Source organism: Solanum dulcamara, chromosome 7 (genome assembly GCF_947179165.1).
Source record: "Solanum dulcamara chromosome 7, daSolDulc1.2, whole genome shotgun sequence".
Taxonomy (NCBI): domain Eukaryota; kingdom Viridiplantae; phylum Streptophyta; class Magnoliopsida; order Solanales; family Solanaceae; genus Solanum; species Solanum dulcamara.
This window is the reverse complement of record NC_077243.1, coordinates 21,582,061-21,604,417: the sequence shown is the minus strand read 5'-3', so window position 1 is coordinate 21,604,417 and position 22,357 is coordinate 21,582,061.

The following is a 22,357-nucleotide window of genomic DNA, read 5'->3' as shown; positions in this document are numbered from 1 at the left end:
ATGCTGAAATGAGGATCGAATACTAATCCACATATTAAATCAAGAAGAAGCGGAAGAATCACTTCATTTCAATCTCTAAGCCTTGGATGAAGGGAAAGAGAACTAAATCACAGTCCAGATTCGGAACCTAACAAATGTAGATAGCAAGGAGTGAGTACCACCGACACGGTACCCAACAAGCGAACAACTAAAATAAGCAAAGCTAATAGAATGTAAGAACTCCTTTCATACCAATCGAACCCCTCAGACTACAACCTGTATAGAAGTTAACCCATTCTAACAATTCTAACAGAAAAAGTATAGATATGTCACCAACAGTACAACTCAAGTCTTCGTCAAATCACACCAATCAATAGTATAAATCATGATAATATCAGGGGTAAACACAATTCATAAATGGCAAAAGATGTATGATGCAATGTAGTACAACGCAATGTAATGTATAGTGATGCATGTCTGTCCTAATGTGGCACATCCACTAACTAGCAGGCCAGAACCCATGGGGGCCATACATGGACCATGTATCCTCCGAAACCATTTCCCTTCAGCATAAATCTCAATTGTGAGAACCATTTTCCTTCGACATCACCAGAACCATTTTTCTTCGATATAATCATCACTCACCGAAACAATTTCTCTTCGGCATAATCCTCAAATCAATTTTCATCTCAATATATCAGAACCAATGCAAATATGCAATGTTCATGTAATTCACAATGATGGAATGATATCAACAACAAGTGATAGCTCATGTCACAACAATCTATTTATATGTCCACAATTAATCAAAGGCTTAATCATACTGAACACATCATTTTAACTCATCAAATTTGTCATTTATTATCCCATTTCTTCGTTATCAAGTTCAAGCAAATAATCAAATAGTCTCAAACTGCTTCCCATTACTTGTCATTATATAAAACAAGAATATATGAACCTACAAGCTTAAACGAAGGTTTAGAAGTTCACTTGCCTCGAATTTATCCTGAACTATTGTGACATCTGCTCCTTTACCTTACACCGATGCTCTGAATCAATAAAATCTAGTCAAAATTGAATTCTCAATAAGAATCAGACCGAAATCGACCCAAAAAGCTAATTTCGAAAATGACTTGTAGATCAAGAAATTTTTGGATCACGATGATCAAAACCTAGCGATCGTGATGAGCTAGTGGGGTTTAACTCATTAATTGACCCTCACGATCATGACAGAGGTCACGCTATCGCGATGCCCAGCAAACTAGTACTACGTGATTGCGACAGAGGCTACACGATCGTGAATCACTCAAAAACAAAACTTTGCGATCACGAGGTTGAGTACACGATCAAGATGAACAAAAGGTGATGCACCAGATAACAACAAAACACATAAATTTTACTAAGTTCAAGTCTTAAAATAGACCCTCGGGATTCATTTGGAATCCCAAGCACATAAACCTTATATGCCTCACTACTAAATTCAACTTTTCGAACTTAATGGAACCATTGGAATTTGAATTCGAGGTTTTCTTGACCTGAAATTCGAAAAGTCGCTACTAAATTAGCTTTAAGCCTCGAAATACCAAAACAAGATCGCGACCTCTAAATATTCAACCAAGACTACCTCTAGACCTAAATTCATTCCTCAAATCCAACGGAGTCATCGAAATTCCATTCCGAACCTCAGATCTTTGAATGTTGACCAAAGTCAACTTTATTAATAAAATTTCAAAAATTTCCAACTTAGGACCTCAAATCTTTGTTACAACTCCAGATCTAATTTTATCACCTCTCCTAGACCATATTCCATATTTCAGAGTTGATGGAATCGTCGGAATTCCATTTCGATATTCGTAGTTTCGGTTGGTTTAAAATACCATTTTTTATCACTTTAAGCCTTTAAAAATCTCAAAAACTCCCAAGACTCAACTTTTCAAAGAATTTCCCAAAACCAACACCCACACTGATCATAAATTACTCAGGGCAACTATCGGGAGGGGTAAAACGGTCATTTTGTAAAAAACTTAAAAATAGCTTTTAAGGTCATTACATTTATCTATTTTGGATTTCACTCACGAACAATATATTGCATGATCCTTTTCTGCAGTTATTGCTTTTACTCCATCGAATTACATTGTAGCGGAAAATACATTCAAATATTGAAATGCTCCTGTAAAAATTCAACAACTATGCGAAGGTCTATGTGCTACAATGGATATAGTCGAAACCCTGATACACAAGTCGAGCACAATGTTGATTCAAACATTCATGTGATAAAACATAATATTTATGCATAATTCACAGTATATATTCATCATTCACTTGTATTTCTCTATTTTTTTACTATTAAATGGATTAAACGTTATTGTGAAACTAATGCGATGTATCTTTCAGCCTTAAATATTTTAAATCTTGTTTATATCTGATAATGCTATTTTTTATTTCTTGTATCTAGTTTTGTTTGATATAAAATTTATTATCAGATACATGTGTAGCCAATAAGTAGCAATGTTAAGTATGTCTTGTATCTAGTTTTGTCTGACAATGTTTTTTATTAGATATGTGTGTCCAATAAGTAGCAATCTTAATTAAGATTATATGATGTTTGATACATGTATCTAGTGTATTTTGAACAATAGAGTATGTACATGATAAATACCCATACATTTGTTTTATAGTAGAAATGTATCTAACTTAAAACTAAATGTATCGAACTTTTACCTATGTATTCTTCATGTGTCTGCTAGGTATACACATGAATCTGAGTAAGAGTTTATGAATAGGGCATACAATAACTTTAGTTGTATGTCTGAGTAGTATCCCTCACGTAATGAGGTATTTAAACATGTATGTATGTATGTACCTGTCATTTTTAACACTTTAAGCCTTTAAAAATCTCAAAAACTCCCTCCAAGTAGCACTAAGAATCCACTTACAGACTTCCATCAAGGCATAAAGCCCAGTCTAAATCACAATAACCTTTGATAGTGAAATCTGCATCTTTGGAGAAGAACAGACCTAAAGTAGGATTAGACTTTAGATATCTAAGAAGATGCAAAGCAACTTGTAGTTGTGGTTCCCTTGGGTCTTGCATGAACTGACTTAAGTGTTGTACACTGAATGCAATGTCCAATCTTGTGTTAGTAAGAAAATTAATTTTCCCTATCAACTCTCTGTAATAGGTGTTTTCACTTAGTGCAATGCTCTCATGTGCTCTTAGTTTGATATTGAGATCAAGAGGGGAAGTTAAAGGACTAAGATGCAGGCAGTCATATTCTTGAGTAGTCAAGCACAAATTTTCTCTGAAAAATGACAATTCCTTCTGTGTGTGGAGGAATTCCATTCCTAGAAAATAGTTGAGCAATCCTGGGTCCTTAATTCGAAACCTATTGTCCAAATATTTTTTCAATTCTTCTATCTCAGCAGTGTCTGTCCTGTGACGACTATATCATCAACATAAACATTTACATAAACTGCTGAAGCTCCTTTCTTTTTATAGAATAAGGAATAATCATAAATGGAATGAATGTAACCTATAGAATAAAGAGATTCAATGAGTGTAGCATACCACTGCCTATAGGCTTACTTAAGCCCATAGAGATATTTTTTAAATTTGCATACTAGATTGGGAGCTGAGACTGCAAGTCCAGGTGGTACCTCCATGTATACTTTCTTGGGCAAGTTTCTATGTAGAAATGTATTGTTCATATCTAATTGATACATTAAACAACTTTGTTTGACTGCTGTGATGAGTAAAGCTTTGACTGTGGTCATTTTTACCACAGGAGAGAAGATTGTAGTCTAATCAATACATGTCTGCTGTGTGTAACCTTTAACAACAAGTCTGGACTTTAGTCTTTCAATACTTTCATCTGCCTTGTGTTTCACCTTGTATACCCATTTACATCCAATGGATTTTTTTCCCAACAAGTAGTGGAACCAGATCCCAAGTGTGGTTGGCATTAAGGCATCAAATTCTTGTGTCATGGCTAGTTGCCAAGAAGGATTAATGGTTGCCTCCTTATATGAGAATGGTTCCTTGTCAATGCAAACATTCCTAACAAGGTCTTGAATAGTTGGATTAAGAGTAGTGTGAGCTAAGTAGTGGTGATTTGAGAAGAGGGCTCTTAGTAAGGTAGAGGAGTTTATGGGTTGAGATCTAGGTGATTTAAGGTTTGGTATGGAATTTACATAATCAGTCATATATGATGGAGTCTTAAGTGTTCTGGTGGATCTCCTAGGTTCAATATGGGTATGGTCTTGGTTAATAAGAATAGTGTCATTTGGTGGTACATGTGTTTTATTTGTATGGGAAACAACAGGTGGTGATGGTGAATGGACCACAAGTTCAGAAGAAAAATTGCATGGGATATTTGGTCTTTCTAAATTAGTTCGAATGCTTCATGACCATCAAAGTGAGTGGGAATATCAATAAAAGGAATATAATCTAGCACATTAGAAGAGGAAGGAGAAGTAAGAGACATATGAAAAGAAAAAATATGCTCATAAAAAACAACATCCTAGAAACATGTATCCTTTTTGTGGACAAGTTTAGGACCTTGTACCCTTTAGTCTCAAAAGGGTATCCAATGAAAATGTGAGGTATAGTTCTTGGTTCAAATTTGGCTCTATGAGGTATAGGAACAGTAGGGTAGCATAGGCATCCAAAACTTTTCATATGAGAGTAAGTAGGTTTCTTTTTCTATGACAGTTCATAAGGACATTTATTATTTAACATAGTAGAAGGAAGTCTATTGATGATATATGTTGCACACAGAACACACTCTCCCTAGTATTTTACAAGAAATTTGGACTGAAATAAGAGGGCTCTGACAGTTTCTAGTAAGTGTTTATGTTTCTTTTCCACCACACCATTCTATTGAGGTGTGCATGGACAAGTCCTTTGGTAGAGGATACCTTTAGTTTGAAAGAAGGTGGTTGTTTCTGAGTTGACAAATTTCGACCAGATCCCCCTAAAAACCGTACTGGTTCTCCACTATGGCAATAAAAGCTTTTAAAGTTTATAGTGTATTACTTTGAAGTATTTGAAATGATCATATATGGCTTTGTGATAGGATCCTCATAAGTCAACATGGATCAACTAAAAAAGACATGAAATCAAGGTGGTTCTTGCTTTAAAAGGTAGTCTTTCTTGCCTTGCCATAGGGAAGACATAACACATAAAAGGTTGTTTTGGTAAAAAACTAACAAGGATGGTAGAGATACCTTTTATTTTGACAAAATGGATATGTCCCAGTCTATTGTGACACAAAATATTTACATCATTTTCAATGCATGTGTAAGAATTAGAGACTGAATTATGTAAATGAAATGGGGAAGCAGAAAAAGAAGAGACATGATGCTTATTCTCAGGAAAACTTTCATTACTGAAATGAATACATTATTGCCTCTTTGAACATGTACTGTCATCTAGTGCATAAAGATGACACCTCTTATTTCAAGAACTGCATAAAGGTAAACTACTAGATGAAAAGGAATTGGATGCATGTAGAGTACTAGATGTCTTCAAACACTTGGGGATAGGAAATAGAGTTCATCTTCTTCCTTACCATAGGCCTCATCATTGAAGGGCCCTACGTGAAACAAGAAAATTTATTGAAATCGACAGTGCAATTTGAATGTAGAGTCATGGTATGAATGGAGATTAAGTTGTATTTGAAGGATGGAACAAACAAAACTTTTTCTAAACTAATCATATGACCTAATGTCACACTACCAATTTGAGTTACCTTAACCTTATAACCATTTGGCAATACTACCAATATGGGATATGGAAGGGTGATAATGCTATGTAGTAGGGATATATTAAAAGTCAAATGATTTGAAGCTTTTAAATCCAATATCCATGTGTCAGCCTTATTTTTGAAACATTCACATAACAATTTGCCAAAATTAATAGAAGAAGTGCATACTATGATACTTGCAAAGTCAATGTTAGGATTTGAGTTGCTTTCATTTTCATGCTCTCCCTGAAAGTGATGTAGCACATCTTGGACTCGACCATATTGATATTTGGTAAGGTTTAGGCTACACATTTCTTCATGTTCATGTTCCTCTGTAATCCTTTTTCTAGTCCCTAAAACTTGAGTACAATGAACATTTACAACTGTCCTAGTCCTATTTCCCTTATTGTATCTCTGTGTCTGAATATGATTTTGTTGATTGTAACCTAGAACTCCTACTCTCTGAATAGAGTTTTGGAAGTTATTGTTTCTTTGATCGGAATAAGATTGGTTCTGATTTGTTCTATTGAAGTTTGTATTGACATGTTGATTGAAGTTGTGGTTCTGGTTATTGATATGTGGACTAGGTGGATAACCATAAAGTTGGTAACAGTTCTCCCGGAGGTGACCAGTCTTCTTACAATAGTCATAAAATTTGTCCTTATATTGTAATGAACTTTTCAAGTTGTTTGGAGAGTAATTTGTCTTGTAGCTAGGAGCTCTACTGGTTCCAACATATAGAGCAGTAGATTCCAAATTGAGTTGATTAAAAAGTTTGATTTTCCTCTGTTGTTCATCTTGAACCAATAGGAAAAATGTTTGTGCCATAGATAGGACAGGATTCATCATGAGTATGCTACCTCGTATTACTGTGTATACTTCATTTAGTCCCATAAGGAACTAAATCAATCTTCTATCTTGTTCTTCCTTATGAACATTTTATTTTGCTCCACAAGTACAATCGCAGGTGCATTGTGTCTTAGCATTCAAAGTACTGAGTTCCTCCTACAACTTCTTCGATTTCGTATAGTATCCAGTGATGTCTAGAGATCCTTGAGACGAATCATTGATTTCTTTTTGAATTTGATATAACCTTGCACCATTGGTCTACTCGTATCTGTGTTCTAGTTCTTTCCAAAGTTTTGCAGAATCTACAACATACTCAACACTATCAGTAATTTCTTTCGACATTTCATGATGTGACAATATCATCATATCTCTCCCATTGTCTATACGTTGGATAATCAGCTTTAGGTCATCGACATTCTCCATTGATAAAGTCTAACTTGTTCTTTACTAAAGACGAATGCAGAAAACTTCCCTTCCATGAATGATAGCCAACTCCAATGAACGATATCGATACGAGCATCGCACCAGGATTATCAGATGGACGCATGTACAGGAGATTGTTAGAATCAATCGCAGTGGTATTTAGATCACTCGATTGATTTGACTGATTAGACTTATCAGAAGCCATTTCTCAATAAAAAAAAATTAAGATTTGAGAATGAAATTGGGGAATACACAATCAATCGATAGTGGAAAAGAGAATACAAAACTAAAACTCGATCAGTAAAACTCAATCGATCGAATAACAATTTGGAATTGAAAAACTAGATTCAAAAGCAAATAACAAGCACCTCAGAATCGAATATGCTCTGATATCATGTCACGATCCAACCCCATAGGCCGTGACTGGGGCCCAACCTAGACACCCACATACATACCTATCAGATGTAGTCTAGCTGAACCACGAACAATATGATAACTTACATAAGAACTACAATGGTTCATGATATTTTCATATAATACATACCTATCATTTGTCTCTTGAGGAGTCACCACTATCATATCATGAAAGGAAGCGCAAGCCGACAAGGCTGTCATTACATGTCAATATCCATAGCACATCCTATAGACTCAACTGAATAAACTTATACACAACCTACACATATGTCTACAGAGCTCTGAATAAACATATATATATATATATATACATCAAGAGGTTCGGCACCAAAATCTAGGCTTTGGTACAATAAATCACTCCAAAATAGCTGAGTAGAAATCCTAAGTTGGTAGATTCCCAAAATAATTATTTGTACCTACGGGCATGAAATGCAATCCCTCAGAAAGAGGGGGTCAGTACAAAATACGTACTAAGTATATAAAGCATAAAATACCATAAAGGAGATAACATCTGAAATAAAGATTCTGGAGACAAGTATGATAATTAATAAGTCACTGTACCTGCGTCTTATGAAATGAAGTCATGTATATCATCATCATATACCGTACCCGGCCCATTATGGAACTCGGTGTCATAATTATATCATTATATCATCATATATGTATATATATATATATATATATATATATATATATATATATATACCGTACCTGACCCTCTAGCAAGGGACTCAGTGAATAAAGTAGTGTACACTTTATCGTACCCGACCCATTATTGGACTCAATGTCATAACCAAATCATCACAACATCATATCATCATATACCATACCCGTCCCTCTAGTAAGGGACTCAGTGAATAATATAGTAAAACTGTGCATGACAACATACCCGGCTCGGAACTCGGTGAAAAATATAACAATAGTATGCACGAGTAGAATATCATAAGCAACCATATTCAATTAGATCATCATCTGAGACTCAATAGAATGAGTGGAATAGCTAACACTCGAATGTCCAAAGTATGAAATTTATTGGCCAAGACAATGTAGTCCACGACAGGTCCGCGTCACAGACATGGCCATAAAGAATAAATCAAGCAAAATCAAGAATTCAAGTGAGAGGCAATATGGTCCGCGATAAGTCCGCATCGCAGACCTGGGACAAGTAAAGATCAAAACTAAAGCTTGAATTTAATTTACGAGGCAGTGTGGTCCGCGACAAGTCCGCGTCTCGGACCTGGGTGTGGGTAATGCAAAAAGATGACGCGAACAACTATTGTAAGTTAAGGATGCTAATTATGATAAAGTCTATAAAAATATGGACTTTTATACATCAACAACTATCTAATATATAGAGGATTCGAGGGGTAATAGCTCAATCACATTGGAGCTCTAACATCAAAAATTAAATAAGGATCGTGAATTACATTCGGAATTTATGAATAGAATTACCCCAAGCTCATATCATTTATTACTTAATCTAAGACATGCCAAAAGAAAGATGGGACAGCTTTACATACCTTGAACTCTATCTAAATGTCCAGCGTCTATTTCTCAAGCTCGTGGGTCTAAAATTAAGATGACATAGGCCACAATTAGATATCCACATCACTTACTAACTAATCCAAGTACGAATGAAACTTAACAAAATTCAGGCAATATTTCCCCTGCAAACATAATAATCCTCAAAATTCCAACTTAGTCGAACACCAATTAAAACATCAACAACAACAATACCAACAATTCCATATCAATATAGAATTAAATCCATCCTTAAGTTACTTCCTAAATAGCCCAATATACATTCAGATGTCGATGCTTGTATTCACTTCTTTATTTTCGTAAATCCATAGTATAACAACAATAACAACTACAACCAATCCTCTGATATTCCAGCCCACAAAATAATTCATAATAACCACGAAACAGTCCCCAAAACATCATTGCAAAACAGCCATAAATATTATACCAAACCGCTCCAAAAAACATACAATAACTTCATACACTTTATTCTTCCAAATTCAAGAACAACAACTCATCAACAACATCAACAATTATTATATATCATAACTCAACTAATTTCATCCACTTAATCCACCCAAAATATCCTCTTAATTCATAAATCTCAACAAAATGACAAACGAGTTTATAACGCTATTTTCTCCGTTCTAATCCGTTAAAACTCTAAATAAATTTGTTAACAATGGAAAAGGGACTTTAATATTACCTTAAGTATGCAACAACCACATTAAAACTCTCCTTCTTGGTTTTAGCTCAAATTGAAGGCAACATGATATACAACACTTTTATCTTCATGAGCTTCGGGATTCGGGGCTCAAATTTTGGTCGAAATTGATGTTTCTCTCTAGGATTCTCCTTTCTCTCTCTGGAAATTTCTAGGTATTCTTGGTCTGAAAATGAGGAAGGGAGGCTGAAAATATCCCTTAAAGGGTGTGGGTATTGGGCCTAACCCGAGTTGGAGTCGGGTTGGGCCGAATTCACTGTTCAACTCGATCCTTCCGCCTTAAAACGTCCATATCTCCTTATCCCGATGTTGCCTTCCGACCCACGACGTACGGTTGGAAAGCTATTTCAATTGTCTACAACTTTCGTTTTGAGAGTTTTTCCCAAATTCCCAAAATGCTAAAGGGGTTATGGACTCCCGAAGTCAGCCCACCCGAAAATGTGGCTTAAAAAAAAAATATATGATGGCTTCTACTTTGATTTGGCTCAAGGGTCCTTCTTAAGTTGTCTTTAACTTCACATATATTATCCATATAACTTGTCATTTACAATTGAATCGTGCCGTTTTAAAATTCAAAATTAAAAGTCTTTGAATTTATGTCCGTTAGTTCATGAATAGTCCAATATGCAAAACTACAGAATATAATATACCAGTTGAAAGTAAACAAGTTATGTAATGATAATACCTTGAGCTCCTAAGAAGGACATTAATGGAAGCTTTGATTGTTATCACCAGAAAGAACAGAAAGAAAGAGAATCATTTTGTGTGAAATGCAAAGCTTGGCTTTGATTTGTATTGCATCAATGTATATATATAAAAAAAGTAGTAAGCTAACTATCTAACTGAATCTCTCACAACTTGACTGTGCAGCCGATTAACTAACTAATTGCAACTAACTCCTAACAACTCTGACAGCTGTACAATAACTGTACAATTATATACATTATAAGTTTAATGCAAATAAAATCTCGAGAGAGGGAGTGAGGGGAATGCATTCTGTTAATTAAAGGAATATCATGCAACGTGACGATTCTCGTGCGCAATTATATCTCAATTAAAATAAAGTAAAATTTTCAATTCCCCTATTATATTGCCGAAACAAATTATTGTTCGTTGCTAATCATATATTTATACTCAAGCTTCAAGTTCAACTCATGTGGATTTAAAACTTTTAAATAAAATGAGCCGTTAGAGTAACAGTATTATGATTAATTAATAAAAATATGCATATTTAATTCTAGTGTCGGAACACAGTTCTATTAAGGCAACTAAAAATATTACACTTGATTTGAAAATATATTTCTCTTATACTAATTGGTTTTAAAATTTATATAGTTTTAAAGATTATTTTATCATATTTACATATACATTTCCGACCAAAAAAAAAGATTTAATTGCACGTAGGGTCAATTGGGTGGACTTTTCTCCAAGGTAGGTGAGAATTGGACAAAGAATACCTTTCAATATCTTTTTCACTTTCTTAATTTTTTTTTGAAAGAAAAAAGAAACTTTTCAAAATTTCCAATCTGTTATGAAAAGTAGTAGTGGATGTCCATATTATGAGACCCACTTTATGAGAAAATTTGCAAACTCTCTCATATCCTTTAATAATTCGGGCTATAAATAGCTTTACGTGCAGAAGAAAAAATATACGAAATTCTCTCATTCTCTTACTAGCTCTTTTTCTTATTAATGTGCTAAATTAGTTTATTTAATAACACATTATCAATATGAGCCTCCATCGCTTTGAGTTATATTTTTAAGAAGGTAACAAAAGGGGTAAGAATTTTATTTTCTTAAAATGTCTAATATTTCTAAATTTGAATTTGTTGCTCTTGACATATCTGAAAAAGACTACTCATAATGAGCACTAAATGCCAAAATACATCTAGAATCGATGGATCTGGCAGACACCATAAAAAATGACAATACGACATCTAGTCAAGACCGTGCCAAAGCGATGATATTTCTCCGCCACCATCTTGACGAAAGATTAAAATTATAGTACCTTACATTAAAAGATCCTCTTAAATTGTCGAAGAATCTAACAGAAAGATATGACCACCTGAAGTTGGTCATCCTTCCACAGGCACATCATGATTGGCTAAATTTGAGATTAATGAATTTTAAAAATATAACTGAATATAATTATGCCTTATTTAGAATTATAGCTCAGTTAAATGTATGCGGAGAAGTAATCACTTAGCAAGATAAACTTGAAAAAACATACTCCACATTTTCACTCGCGAATATGCTCATGCAGCAGAAATATCGCGAAAAGGGATTTAAAAAATATTTTAAATTACTTTCTCACCTTCTTATTGCTGAACGCCACAACGAATTGTTATTGAAAAATTATGATAGTCGGCTCGTTGGTTCTTTGCCACTCCCTGAACTGAATCAGACAAATTATAACCAACGAGAAAGAGGTGATTACTCCAGTCGTGGTCATGGTCGAAGAAGAAATTATAATCATGATACTCGACTGACACCGAAAAATGATCAGCAGTACAAAAAGAAGAGTGAAAAGCCAAAAGTTTTATCAAAGAAAAATTTAGAAAGTATATGTCATAAATGTGCAGGTATGGGGCACTGATCGCGAATTTGTCGGTCATCAAAATGTCTGGTTCAGCTATTTCAGACATCCTTGAAGTGGACAGAAAATAATCAAGACACAAACTTTATCTCTGAAGATAATATTGATCCTATGCATCTGGATGTAGCTGATTTCTTCAATTTTTGTGAAAGAAATGTGAATATCGATAGCCCTGATAATATTTAAATATCTTTTTTGTATGTACTAAATAATATGTTTGTATTTTTCTAATCCATATAAAAAAATAAAAATTTTGTAATAAACCATGTTTTCATTACAATATTTACTTTATTTCTTTTTGAAAAAAAATATGGATATGCCTCAAATTTTATTTGGATCAATGATCAATTACGAAGATATTTATGTAATTGATAGTGAAACAATTCATGCCATTTTTAAAGACGAGAAATATTTTTTCAACTTGCTTATAAGAAAAATAAATATTTCTACAATTTCTGGTAATTCAAAAATGATTGAAGGCTCCAGAAGAGCTACTATATTTCTGCCTAAGGGGACAAAGATTGTTATAGACGGTGCACTATTCTCTTCTAAATCCCCAAAAAACTTGTTAAGTTTTAAATATATCCGCAAAAATGGATATCATGTTGAAACACTAAATGAAATGAATACTGAATATCTTGGTATAACCAAGAGTGTTTCAGGCCAAAAATATATTTTGGAAAAATTATCAACTTTGTCGTTTGGCCTATATTATGCAAAAATTAGTGCAATTGAACCACATATGATCATAAACAAGAAGTTTACTGATCTAAATATATTTGTGCTATGACATGATCGAATAGGTCATCCTGAATCAATAATAATAAGACGAATTCTTGAAAATTCAACTGGACATTTATTAAAGAATCAGAAGATTCTTACGAATGATGAATTTTCATGCGTTGCTTGTTATCAAGGCAAATTAATTGCCAGACCATCGACCCTAAAGGTTGACATCAAATCTCCTGGCTTTTTAGAGCGTATACATGGAGATATATGTGGACCTATTCATCCACCCAGGGGCGGATCTAGCATGTAATTAGGGGGTTCATCCGAAACCCCTTCGGCGAAAAATTATACTATTTATACATGGTTAAAATATTTTTTTATGTATAAATAGTAGATGTCGAACCCCCTTCGGCTAGTTCGTGTGTCTACTTTTTCAGATTTTGAACCCCCTTATTAAAAATCCTGGGTCCGCCACTGCATCCACCTAGTGGATTGTTTAAATATTTTATGGTCCTAATAGATGCATCATCTAGATGGTCTCATGTGTGTTTCTTATTATCTCGCAACCTGGCGTTTGCGAAGATGTTAGCATAAATAATAAGATTAAGAGCGCAATTCCCAGATTATCCAATTAAGACTATTCGTCTTAATAATGCTGGAGAATTTACATCTCAAACTTTTGATGATTATTGCTTATCAATTGGGATAAAAATTGAACATCATGTTGCTTATGTTCATACTCAAAATGGCCTTGCAGAGTCATTTATTAATCCCCTACAATTTATAGCTAGACCTCTACTAATAAAAATAAAATTGCCAATTACTATTTGGGGTCATGCTATCTTAGATGCAGCAGCATTTGTATGTCTCAGATCAACACATTATAATAAATACTCTACGTCACAACTACTAGTTGGTCATAATCTAAATATAGCTCATCTATGAGTTTTTGGTTGTGCGGTATACGCGCCTATAACACCACCACAACATACAAAGATGGGCCCTCAATGAAGGTTGGGCATAAATATTGGGTTTGACTCACCTTCCATAATTTGCTACCTTGAACCGTTGACAGGAGACTTATTTACTGCTCGATTTGCAGATTATCGGTTTGATGAAATAATTTTCCCGCCATTAGGGGGAGAGAAAAAAGATCCCGCAAGAGAAATTACGTGGAAGGTTTCATCACTATCTCATTTTGATCCACATACCCGCACATGTGAGTAGGAGGTCCAAAAGATCATCCACTTATAGAATATACCAAATCAAATGGCAGATGCATTTACTGATTTGAAACGAATAACTAAGTCATATATCCCTGCAATGAATGTGTCTATCTGGATTGATGTCCCAAAAGGACCATCTACTAGTATCATAGCTTCTGAATCTTAAACACGTCTGAAGCATGGTAGACTATTGGGTTCATAAGATAAAAATCCTAGAAAGAGAAGTGTAAGGAATAACAAAAATGATACGGCAAAAGAATCCCCCGAAGAAGGTCAAGATTTGAGTAATTCTGATATTCCTGAAGAAATCAGTGAATTCGAGACTCAAGTGAATGAAGAACTTTCAATAAGTTCTACCGGTGATGAGATAAATTTAGATCGATTGAAAATTATGATAGATAATATTTTTGCATATAATGTTGCAATTAATCTCATACAAGATAGTGAAAGTCTTGAGCCTAATTTCATCAAAGAATGTCGACATAGATAGGATTGGCCAAAATGGCGAAAGACAATTCAATCAGAATTAGACTCACTTGCTAAACGTGAGGTTTTTGGACCTGTAGTCCAAACTCCTGAAGGTTTTAAATCAGGTGGCTTTAAATGGTTTTTTGTGTGAAAACGAAATGAGAGAAATGAAATTGTAAGATACAAGGCACGTCTTGTTGCACAAGAATTCTCTTAAAGACCCAGGGTCAACTTTGAAGAAACATATTCACCTGTTGTGGATGGAATAACTTTTCGATATCTCGTTAGTTTAGCTGTACATAAAAATCTTGAAATATATCTAATGGATGTAGTTACAGCTTACCTTTATGGTTCACTTGATAATAAAATTTACATGAAAATCTAGAAGGATTAAAATTTCCTGAAACATGTACTAAGTCTTGGGAAATGTACTCAATGAAACTGCAAAGATCATTATATGGTCTGAAACAATCAAGGCGTATGTGGTATAATCTTCTTAGTGAGTACTTGATAAATGAAGGTTATATAAATGATGTCATTTGTCCATGTATTTTTATTAAGAAAACGGAATCAGAGTTTATTATACTCGCCATTTATATTAATGACATAAATCTCATTGGAAACCCTGAAGAGGTCTAAAAGGTGATTGAATATCTAAAGAAAGAATTTAAGATGAAAGACCTTCGAAAGACAAAACTTTGTCTAGGTCTGCAATTGAACATTTAGCAGAAGAGGTTTTTATCTACCAATCTGCCTACACTGAAAAAATCTTAAAACGATTTTACATGAATAAAGCACATCCATTAAGTACTCCAATGGTTGTTCATTCACTTGAAGTGGATAAAGATCCATTTCGACCCCTAGAAGAGAATGAAGAACTTCTTGGTCCTGAAGTACCATATCTCAGTGCTATTGGTGCACTTCTGTATCTTGCTAACGCAACCAGACCTGATATAACATTTTCTGTTAATTTGCTGGCAAGGTATAACTCATTCCTAACGCGAAGGCATTGGAACGGTATCAAGCATATTTTGCGATACCTAAAGGGTACCATTGATATATGTTTGTTTTATACTAACAAATGTTGTACAGACCTTATTGGTTATGCAGATGCAAGTTATTTATCAGACCCACATAAAGCTCGATCTCAGACAGGCTATCTATTTACGCACAGAGGAACTGCTATATCATGGCGATCTACAAAGCAGTCTATTGTTCCTACTTCTTCAAATCATGCCGAAATAATAGCAATTCATGAAGCAAATAGAGAATGTATGTGGTTGAGATCGATGGTACAGTTTATCAAAGAAAGATGTAGCCTAGCAAATGATGTCAAAGTACCCACAATTATATTCGAAGACAATGTCGGGTGCATATCTCAATTAAAAGGTGGCTTCATAAAAGGAGACAGAACGAAACATATTTTACCAAAATTATTATTCACACATGATCTTCAGAAGAATGGTGATATTGATGTACAAAAAGTCCATTCAAGTGATAATCTTGCAGATTTATTCACAATGGCATTACCAACATCAACTTTTGAGAAGCTAAGATATAAGGTTGAAATGCTCGTCTCCAAAAATCAAATAAAGTTTTCATCGGGGGGAGTAAAATACGTGCTGCACTCTTTTTTCCTTAACCAAGGTTTTGTCCCACTAGGTTTTTTCTAGTAAGGTTTTTAATGAGGTAGCAATCAAGGCGTATTACCAAATGTATGTACTCTTTTTTCTTCATTAGGCTTTTTTCCACTGGGTTTTTTCTAGTAAGGTTTTAGCGAGGCACAACATCAATGGATGTTCAGGATAACTATGTATATTTGTTCTTTCACTAGAATTTTTCTTTTACATGTGGACATCCAAGGGGGAACGTTATGAAAAGTAGTAGTGGATGTCCATGTTATGGGACCCACTTTAGGAGAAAATTTGCACATTCTCCCTTATCCCTTAATAATTCAGTCTATAAATAACCCTACGCGTAGAAAAAAATATATACAAAATTCTCTCAATTCTCTCATTCTCTTAACTCTTTTTCTTATTAATTTGCTAAATTAATTTATTTAATAACACAATCGATTTTGATTCAAATCATTTGGACGGCAGTCCAACAATTGGACATTTTATTTTATTGATATATGTACATACATATTTTCATGTAAAATGCGTCAAGTCAACCTTTTAGGTGGAGTAAAAGTTTTCTTTGAAGAGTTCAAAAACGGATGGCAATGAAATTTGATTGAGATATTGATTGCGCATTATCATCTACTTGTATTTTTTTCTTAATACTTTTAATTCAAAAAAATAAGTATCATTAATATTAGAGTGACTATTATATTTTAAAGGGAAAATGTACTGATATATTTCTTAATTTTGTCACGTAGAGTTGATAATTCCTCTATTATGAAAGTAGCTCATATATACTCCTATTATTATAGAAGTGATTCACATTTTCCCCCATAATTACAAAAATGGCTCACATATACTCCATCGTTATAAAAAGTGGCTCACATATACCTTTTTCATCTTACAAAAAAATAAAAAAAATATATTTTTAATTCTAATTTTCAAAAATCATGTAAGGGTAATTTTTTTAGAAAGTAAAAAATAATTTAAAAAAACTTATACCCATACATGAATTTTTTTCTAGAAAAGTTTAGGGGTATATTTAATCTTTTTCACACATGAATTATTTTTTACTTCTTTGATTATCTTTATTTGAGTTTCTTATTTTTATTTCATTTTTTCTTTCATTCTTTGGTGTAAATATAAGAGAAACAAAAAGAAAGAAGTATGGAAAAAGAGAAAAAAAAAGTAAACTATACCAATTAATTTTTTTGCGGTTATTTGTAATTTAATTTTTTTTTTTGTTATATGGTAATTTAGTTTTTGTATTTGTACAAAACAATCTGGGGCATGTATAATAAATTTTACAAGAAAAATAGTGAGAAAAATAAATTTAATCATTGAAATAACAAATTCAAATTAGTCGTTGAATCAAAAAGGTCAAAAATTGAACATGAAGTTGCATTTAATTGTGGATTTTATTTTAAATAATTATTTTTATTTTACTCGTTGTGACAATCCTTCTTGTTTGTTATTCTTTTATACTCCTTGTTTCTTCTTTTATTGGCTCTGTTGGTTGATTTTTTTTTAGAGACTAATCAGTTTCTTTTGCCACTGGTGGAACCCATCGGTAACCCAAAAGTTGGCACCAACTTTTACTTAGACACCTCAACTAAGATTTGTTCATTTTAGACACTTTAAGTAAGATTTCGATGTGTCATTTTGACACTTTTTTTACAATCACCCAAATATCTAAAGTGTGTGTAATATACTTGCCGATGATGTATCAAAATGACCAATTAAATGAAGATACGTTATCAAAAATAATTTTAAAATAATGACTTTTGAGTAGAAAAAAAATGGCAATTAACTTGATGACATATGACATTTTTTACCCAAATAATAATTAAAAAAAAAGAAGAAATTCATCTACTAAAAAAAGTAATTTTCGAAAAAAAAAATACCCCCATCTAGTTGTCTTCTTCACCCACCCCACCAGTCGTTGTCGTCTTCTCCACCTTCACCCACCCCAACCCCAACTCCTTCCCCATCCATATTGTCTTCTTAAGAAACACTATCAAAAGAAACTATTTTGAAAAATTTATTTTATAAAGATATAATTTTTTCTACTTTACTTTTAAAAAATCAGTTACTAATTAACAATAAAAGAAAAACAAGAACTAGATCTATGCAATGACAATGAGATTAAAAAATCAAGGTCCAAAGTTATGGAGGAAAACATCTAGAAAATGGAGAAGAAGAAGAACAAGAAAAAAATATTATTTTTTTTTAAAAAAATGGTCTTCATGCGCTCAAAATGGGTACAACACACGCAATGTGTCAAGTCAGCACAAAGTATCAAAATGACACATCAAAACCTTACTTGAGGTGTCTAAAATGAATAAAGCTTAGTTGAGATGTTTAAGTGAAAGTTGGTGCCAACTTTAGAATGCCACCGATGGATTCCGCCTTTGCCACTTGTTTCATGATCTGGGATTGTTCATCCTCTTCATTATCATTATCTATGTACTTTTCTCTTTTATATTGGTCTGAAACTAATGTAACAAGACTCTTTTATTTATATACTCAATTACTATTTTAATAGAAATTTTCAAGTAGAGATTTTTTGGAGACTAACCATCATAGTAATTAAGAGTCTTAATTACTATTTTAATAGAAATTTTCAAGTAATTAACTAGCATAACAATTATTTTTAAATATAGTAATTTAGAGAATAAATATCACTTAACTTTAAGCTTCAATTTTGATAGTCTCTTTCTTATATTTTCTCTTTTCCATTCTTTGTTCTCACCTTTATGCTCTAAAGTAGAAAACAAACTGACTTGTATTCATGAAATAAAATTCAAATAAATAATAAAATAATTTGATTCTTTATTTTCAAATCCAAAATTCAAATGCGAAACGAATTTCAAATATTTTTACTTTAAATTCTCTTACCAGCAGCTTCAAATCAATGTCATGAATTGGTTTTGAGTTAGAATTTCAAACACAAAGTCAGGTTTGAAAGTCAACTAAACAATTCAAGAATTTGAAATCATCTTTCTTTTCTTATTTTTATTTTATGTACATGGTGGTTATTGTTGTTCCTAGTGGTGGTTATGGTGATGGTATATGGCAAAGTGAGTGTATATCTTGTGTATGCCACATGTATATTATTGTTTAATATGTGTGTGCCACTTTTACATGACATATAAGTATATACATACGGCTTACAAGTCATATACATTGTGTATATGCATATTACTATATTCCAATGTATGTTAAGTATATGTTCTATGTATATAATGATATACATTAATGTACATTTAATATACATATGATATACAAGTGACATACATTAGACTGTTCTTCTTCAACCTCAAAGATCAATATAAAATTTAATTCAAAATCGCACCAAATCAATTTCAATTTAGCCCAAACCTGAGATATATAGGCTTCTCAATATGTTTTCAAACTTTTGATACAACACCTAATTGACAATGATTTTAATTTTTCATATCCAAATTTCAGATTCGATGCTTCAAAGCAATTTTAAAATTTAACGTGCCAAAAACGTGAGTCGTTTCATGTGATAATATATCAAAAGCCTCGAAATGTCGAGAGAAGGTCATTTATAAAATTTAAAACTGTTTAGAGAAAATTTTGTGTTGGTCGGGATAGAAAGACTCCATTAGCCATTAAAGCTTATTCACAGTTTGATTTTATATATTGATGTGCTGCAAACGTATATCGTTTCGAGTAAACAATATATAAAAAAATCACAAGACATTGAAAGAAGCTCATATCTAAAAAAATGAAGTTGTTTAGAAAAGATTTGAAATGATCGAGATTGGAAAAACAAAATCATTCTGCAATGTATAAGTATTGTATTAATAGCATATATGAATGTGTATATATATACACATATCTCTAATGCATAGTTATACATTATATATACATGATATATATTATTTATACAATATCAATACATAACATATACATTATATAACTATTTAGAGGAAACAATACGAGTTACGCTAGTTTAGCTAATAATTACATTCAGATACAGTAGTTAGGCAAATTATCATTCATACCATTTTTAGTTCGTTAGATGCAGTTTGATTTAGATGCATGTTTCTCCGATATATACGATAAGCATACATTTAAATTTGTGTATCTAAAACAGGAAACGTAAGTGAATCCCAATAAATGAGTTAATCATGCATCTAAAGAGTTCAGAGTATATAGCGTATCCCTTTTCCAAAACAAATAATTCAAAAATGCAAAATCTTACTAATTTGCGTACATTAGTGAGCTCTCAATTCTCAATTCGTCTCTTGTAATGACCCTGAAGGTCATTTTTAGAATTTTTTGTGAAATGACCATTTTACCCCTCCCCCTAGTTGCCCCGAGTCTTATCTGGTTTGTATCGACAGTCGATTTTGAGAAAATTCTATGAAAAGGTTGGGTTTTGCAAATTTGGAGTTTTCATAAACTTTAAATGTTTAAAAGTAGTATTTTAGGTCAATCGAAGCTACGAGTCTCGAAACGGAATTCCGTCAATTCCAGCAGCTCCAAAATGGGAAAATTGGTCTAGAAGAGTTTACGAAATCAGAGTTGGCGCTATAACGAAGAATTGAGGTCTTGAGTTGTGAATTTAGTGAATTTTAGACCAAAGTTTGACTTTGATCAAATTTCAGAGTTTCGACGCTCGGAATGGAATTCTGATGACTCCGTTGGATTTGGAGGATGGGTTTTGGTCTAGAAGAAGTGTTAATTAAATTTTGAGACATCCCGAACCCATTTTGGTATTTTGGAGGCCTAAGTTAATTTAGTTGCGACTTTTCGAGTTTCGAGTTAAAGAGACCTCGAATTCGAATTCTGATGGTTTCATTGAGTCTGAAACGTCGAAATTAGTATAGTAGCATATAACATTTGTGTGCTCGAAATTCCAAACGAATCCCGATGATTGATTCCGAGAATTTGGACTTGGAGATTTTGCTGCTGGTTGCTGTCATCTGGTGCCTGAAGCATTGTTGTTCGCAATAGTGTAGGCTTAGTCGCGATCAAGAAGCGTAAGCTCGATCAGTCATCGTGATCGTGTGAACATGGTCATGATTGCGAGGGTCGATTAAATGAGTTGACCCATTGAACCTCCGAAATTGCGAGGTACTGTTAATCGCGATCGCGAAAGGTAAACTATGCCTTAACAGTGTTTAGTCCCTAAATCGCAAATTAGACCTCATTTCCTCTATTGTTGGACCTTGGAGAGCTCGGGAGGGACTATTTTTGGGAAATTTTCGAGGAATATTGAGTGGGTAAGTAATTTCCAACCATTTTGGTCGTTGACTATCGATTATATGTTGTTTTTAGTCTCTAAATCATGAATTGTTGAACTCAAACCTTGGGGTTTTTTGAAGAAATCAAATTTTAATGTTTTGATGATTTTAGATTGGTTTTACATCCAAATTTAATTCCGTTTTCACTAATAGTTTCTAAATAGCTCAATGATCATTTTCATAGAAGAATTTCTGAATTTCCGTTCGTTTTTCAAAATCGGGCATTTCGAACTATCCGAGTCAGTTTTGGATCCGGTGTTAAAAATATCAATTGGGTATCATTAGACTTGTATTCTTATTGGAATTATTTATTTGAATAGATTATCTTGATTCGGAACGTCGGCGTAAGGGTAAAGCTCAGATTTCGGCGTAGTTCAAGGTTGAAATTAAGGTAAGTGAATTTCTAAACCTATGTCTAAGCTCTTAGGATCATGTATTCGTATTTTTATGTGTTTGAAAGTGTTGAAAAGTGATTTTGAGGATTAGATAAGGAAAATTGATGTTATGTAGATTTATATTACATAAAAAGGGGTAATAGATGTCGAAATGAAAGGATTTATACATATTGAAATAGGAGTTGATAACCTATTGTGAATATTTGAACTTGCTGTTGAGATATGAGTTGATATTTGACTTATTGTGGATATTCAAACTTGTTGTTGAGATATGACTTGTAAATTATTGATATTACCATTTCATTATTGTATTTTTTATGGACATTGCCTATTTGCATTGGTTCTAATATTTTGAGACGAAATTTGATTCGATGATTATGCCGAAGGG